Consider the following 6,329-nt stretch of genomic DNA (forward strand, 5'->3'; position numbering starts at 1 on the left):
ATTATAATGAAAATACCCCTTTACACAATTTGTGAGATGTGAAGAAATTAGTGGTTTTTAATTTTTTACTTATTTGATTGTAAAAACTTCCTAATCAAGGTTTTAACATAGAACACATTTCTTGAATAAATTGGAAAGTTGAAATATAAGTGTTAATAATGTTGAAATATCAATCACCATACATACAGCAACTGGTAGGAAAAAACAAAACAGCAGGATTGCACAATCTATGTAAGAACCAAAGTCTTCTTCGCAGATACCTCCTACACCTTCCAAGTGTGTTATGCTGGATACGGAATTTAGCACAGCTTCTGGGGTCACATTTGGCCATGGTTGCAACTCAAAGAACAATCACTAGCCTGGGCCTTGGTGGTGTTGACTCTGCTCAAAAGCAAAGCAATCACCAGCACATTCAAACAATACACGGACATCCTAAATATCAAAGTAGGCATAAGAAGGCAACACAATGATGTTATCAGGAAGATAATAGCAAATAAGCACAGTTAGGTGAAACCCGAGGCTGAAAAGTAGCTTATTAGCTCATTTCTTTGGCTTCTTGGGCAATGCTCACTGAATAACAACATGTGAAGAAAATTACAGCATTGAATAAACATAAGAGAAAAGAACAAAAGTCTAAGATGAATTACCTAAGCTTCCACCCTAGAAAATTAGAGTAAAATTGCCATTTACCTTAATGGAACCATAATAAAATCAATAAAAATCAGAACAAAATATCAATAAGAAGAAAACAGGGAAACTATTACTAAAGTCACCAAAATCTTGCTTTTTGAAGACATCAATAAATTTGATCAAGTCTTTTCCAGGAAAACAATAGAAAATACAAAATTGAAGGCCTAATAGCAAGGAGATTCAGTGATGTAAGTTCCAGGCCAAAAGCTGGCAGAAACTCAGTCTGGGTCCAAAGGCAGGAAAAGTCTGATGTCCCAGGTCAAATCAGTCAGGCAGCAGTTATTTCATATTCAGCCTTTTTGTTCCATTTGGCTGTACAAAGATGTAATTTTTGGCAACAGCAACATAAATAAGGTGTGGGAGTCACTGTGTAAGAGCAGAATTATTGAAATTAAGTTGGTATCAATTCAAACTTAATTGGTATAAATTCAGGATGCTAAATGCAATCTCCATAGTGATAAATCTAAAAATATACACAAAATAAATGAGAAAGAGGTCAAAATAGCTCTCGACACAAATCCTCTAAACATAAAAAAAGCAATGAAGAAAATTAAAACTTAAGAAAGAAAGATTATAAGGCATACAGAAAACAAATAACAAAATGGCAAAAGCAATTTCTTCTAATTATTAATTACTTTAAATGTAATTTATATTAAAAAAGAAGAAAGATCCCAAATCAATAACCTAATGTTACATTTTGAGGAACTAGAAAAAAGAAGAGCAAACTGAACTCAAGCTAGAAAAAGAGAGGAAATAATAAGTATTACAGCAAAACATAAATAAAATAGAAAACAGAAAAATAATAACAAGAATCAAAAAAGCCAAAAGTTAAGTCTTTGAAAAGATAATAAACTAACAAACATTCAGCTAGAATGATAAAGAAAAAAAGAAGACACAACTAAAATCAGAAATGAAAATGAGAATATTTTTTACTGAATTTACACTTATAAAAGTAATTATAAGGTAATACTATAAGAAATTACACCCCAGCAAATTATGTAACCTAGGTGAAATGAAAATATTTCTAGACAAATTACTTAAAATTTAAAAATCTCTACAGGTCTATAAGAAGTAAATATATTGAATAGGTAACCAAAACCATCTTGACAAAAAAAAATCAATATAGGTAATTTCACTGATGGGTTTTGGCAAATATTCCACGTACGTAAAAAGAAAGAAATACCAATCCTTCTCAAAGTCTTCAAACCTTCTCAGTCTTAAAAAAAAAGAAAAAAAAAGCACGAGGAGGGAACACTCTTAACTCATCCTATTAGCTTAGCATGACCTTAATAACAAAGTTAAATAAAGTTATTACATAAAAAAGAAAATTACAAAGGAATAAAGGGCTTCCCTGATAGCTCAGTTGGTAAAGAATCCACCTGCAATTCAGGAGACTTGTTTGACTGCTGAGTTGGGAAGATCCCCTGGAGAAGGGATAGGCTACCCACTCCAGTATTCTTGGGCTTCGCTTGTGGCTCAGATGGTAAAGAATCCATCTGCAGTGCGATTCCTGGATTGGAAAGATCCCATGGAGAAGAGAAAGGCTACTCACTCCAGTATTCTGGCCTAGAGAATTCCATGGACTGTTTAGTCCATGGGGTCACAAAGAGTTGGAGAGGACTGAGTGACTTTCCCATTCTTTATTAACATAGATGCAAAAATCCTCAAAAAAAAAAAAAAAAAAAAAACCAGGACACTGAATCCAAGAACTAATGGGATTTATCCCAGGAATGCAAGGGTCATTTAACAAAAGAAAAGAAACATAATACACTACATTAACATCACAAATACCATGATAAATACCAAAAATACCATGATCATCTCATTTGAAGTAGAATAGGCATTTGTCAAAATCCAACATCCTTCTATAATTAAAATCTTCAGAAAACTGGGAATAGAGGGAAACTTCCTCAACATGTTTCTTTTGTCTTTTTATTCAAAATTGGAACTTTCTCTTCCTCTTGAGTTAAGCTATGTGTTTAATTATTTATTGCTTTTCAATTAAACTTTAAAAGACATGGTGATTTTTGTTGAGTATAGTACCAACCATTGAATAAATTAATAAACAGAGGAGAAGGGACAAATCTCCCATGAAGAAGCGTTCCAAATTAATTAAGTAAACTTTCCTCACTAACAAGGGAGAAGCATAAATCTCCACATCTTCTCTGTGAGCTGTGCTTAATGACTGTCTCCCAAAAAGTACAGTATAGAAAGGAAGGAAAAAATAATTTTACAGACACTATTTAAGTCAGATGATCAAGGTCAATGTAAATAGTCATAAATCATATTCGTTATAACACCCTTGATATGCTGCAATGTGAATGACACTTTGTCCCTGTTTTCTTCCTCACCAAACCCAAAACAAACACAATTTGTCTAAGGAAAAACATCAGACAAATTCTAATAAAAGGATATCTTTTAATATCCTTGACTAGTCCACTATACCATTCAAATCCTGTAAAGGCAATGTAAAAAAGTTTTTCTGAGAAACTGTCACACTCAGAGGGGCCCAAGGAAAGATAATGACTAAATATATTGCCATCATGATGTTGATGAAAAATTAATCAGTCTATCTAAGAAAGGAGTGTAAAATTTTATTCAAGCCTAAGTGAACCCAGAACAACCTTTCAGAAAGCTTTGAGAACTGTTCCACCTGCTAGAGGTCAAAACACGGTTATATGAGTTTTTTTGAGACAGACATATTATTAATTGACATTAATAATAATGCTATTAATTAAACATCATTCAGTTCAGTTTAGTCACTCAGTTGTGTCCGACTCTTTGAGACTCCATGAACCACAGCATGCCAGGCCTCCCTGTCCATCAACAACACCCGCAGCTCATCCAAACCCATGTCTATTGAGTCGGTGATGCCATCCAACCATCTTATCCTCTGTCGTCCCGTTCTCCTCCTGCCCTCAATCTTTCCTAGCATCAGGGTCTTTTCCAATGAGTCAGCTCTTCACATCAGGTGGCCAAAGTACTGGACTTTCAGCTTCAACATCAGTCCTTCCAATGAGCACCCAAGACTGATTGATTTCCTTTCGGATGGACTAGTTCGATCAGCTTGCAATCCAAGGGACTCTCAAGAGTTTTCTCTAACACCACAGTTCAAAAGTATTGGTTTTTCTGCACTCAGCTTTCTTTATAGTCCAACTCTCACATCCATACATGACTATTGGAAAAACTAAGGCCTTGACTAGATGGACCTTTGTTGGCAAAGTAATGTCTCTGCTTTTTAATACGCTGTGTAGGTTGGTCATAATTTTCCTTCCAAGGAGTAAGTGTCTTTTAATTTCATGGCTGCAATCACCATCTGCAGTGATTTTGGAGCCTAGAAAAATAAAGTCTGACACTGTTTCCACTGTTTCCCCATCTATTTCCCATGAAGTGATGGGACCCGATGCCATGATCTTAGTTTTCTGAATGTTGAGCTTTAACCCAACTTTTTCACTCTCCTATTTCACTTTCATCAAGAGGCTCTTTAGTTCTTCTTCACTTTCTGCCATAAGGGTAGTGACATCTGCATATCTGAGGTTATTGATATTTCTCCAGCAATCTTGATTCCAGCTTGTGTTTCTTCCAGTCCAGTGTTTCTCATGATGTACTCTGAATATAAGTTAAATAAGCAGGGTTGTAAAATACAGCCTTAACGTACTCCTTTTCCTATTTGGAACCAGTCTGTTGTTCTATGTCCAGTTCTAACTGTTGCTTTCTGATCTGCATACAAATTTCTCAAAAGGCAGGTCAGGTGGTCTGGTATTCCCAACTCCTTCAGAATTTTCCACAGTTTATTGTGATCCACACAGTCAAAGACTTTGGCATAGTCAATAAAGCAGAAATAGATGTTTTTCTGGAACTCTCTTGCTTTTTCCATGATCCAGCGGATGTTGGCAATTTGATCTCTGGTTCCTCTGCCTTTTCATAAAACCAGCTTGAACATCAGGAAGTTCACGGTTCACATATTGCTGAAGCCTGGCTTGGAGAATGTTGAGCACTACTTTACTAGCATGTGAGATGAGTGCAATTGTGCGGTAGTTTGAACATTCTTTGGCATTGCTTTTCTTTGGGATTGGAATGAAAACTGACCTTTTCCAGTCCTGTGGCCACTGCTGAGTTTTCCAAATTTGCTGGCATATTGAGTGCAGCACTTTCACAGCATTTCTTTAAGGATTTGGAATAGCTCAACTGGAATTCCATCACCTCCACTAGCTTTGTTCGTAGTGATGCTTTCTAAGGCATTCTTGACTTCATTCAAGATGAATTCAAGATCCTCATTCCAGGATGTCTGGCTCTAGATGAACGATCACACCATCGTGATTATCTGGGTCGTGAAGATCTTTTTTGTACAGTTCTTCTGTGTATTCTTGCCACCTCTTCTTAATATCTTCTGCTTCTGTTAGGTCCATACCATTTCTGTCCTTTATCAAGGCCATCTTTGCGTGAAATGTTCCGTTGGTATCTCTAATTTTCTTGAAGAGATCTCTAGTCTTTCCCATTCTGTTGTTTTTCTCTATTTCTTTGCATTGTTAGCTGAGGAAGCCTTCCTTATCTCTTCTTGCTGTTCTTTGGAACTCTGCATTCAGATGCTTATATCTTTCCTTTTCTCCTTTGCTTTTCACTTCTCTTCTTTTCACAGCTATTTGTAAGGCCTCCCCAGACAGCCATTTTGCTTTTTTGCATTTCTTTTCCCTACAGAATGTGGTCCACTGGAGAAGGGAATGGCAAACCAGTTCAGTATTCTTGCCTTGAGAAGCCCATGAACAGTATGAAAAGGCAAAATAATAGGATACTGAAAGAAGAACTCCCCAGGTCAGTAGGTGCCCAATATGCTACCAAAGATCAGTGGAGAAATAACTCCAGAAAGAATGAAGGGATGGAGCCAAAGCAAAAACAATACCGAGCTGTGGATGTGACTGGTGATAGAAGCAAGGTCCGAGCTGTAAAGAGCAATATTGCATAGGAACCTGGAATGTCAGGTCCATGAATCAAGGCAAATTGGAAGTGGTCAAACAGGATGTGGCAAGAGTGAATGTCGACATTCTAGGAATCAGTGAACTAAAATGGACTGGAATGGGTGAATTTAACTCAGATGACCATTATATCTACTATTGTGGGCAGGAATCCCTCAGAAGAAATGGAGTAGGCATCATGGTCAACAAAAGAGTCTGAAATGCAGTACTTGGATGCAATCTCAAAAACAAAAGAATGATCTCTGTTTGTTTCCAAGGCAAACCATTCAATATCACAGTAATCCAAGTCAATGCCCCAACCAGTAATGCTGAAGAAGCTGAAGTTGAACGGTTTTATGAAGACCTACAAGACCTTTTAGAACTAGCACCCCAAAAAGATGTCCTTTTCATTATAGGGGACTGGAATGCAAAAGTGGGAAGTCAAGAAACACCTGGAGTAACAGGCAAATTTGGCCTTGGAATACAGAATGAAGCAGGGCAAAGACTAATAGAGTTTTGCCAAGAAAATGCACTGGCCATAGCAAACACACTCTTCCAATAACACAGGAGAAGATTCTACACATGGACATCACCAGATGGTCAACATCGAAATCAGATTAATTATATTCTTTGCAGCCAAAGATGGAGAAGCTCTATACAGTTAATAGAAACAAGACCAGGAGCTGA

This window comes from Bos javanicus, chromosome 2 (genome assembly GCF_032452875.1).
Source record: "Bos javanicus breed banteng chromosome 2, ARS-OSU_banteng_1.0, whole genome shotgun sequence".
NCBI lineage: Eukaryota > Metazoa > Chordata > Mammalia > Artiodactyla > Bovidae > Bos > Bos javanicus.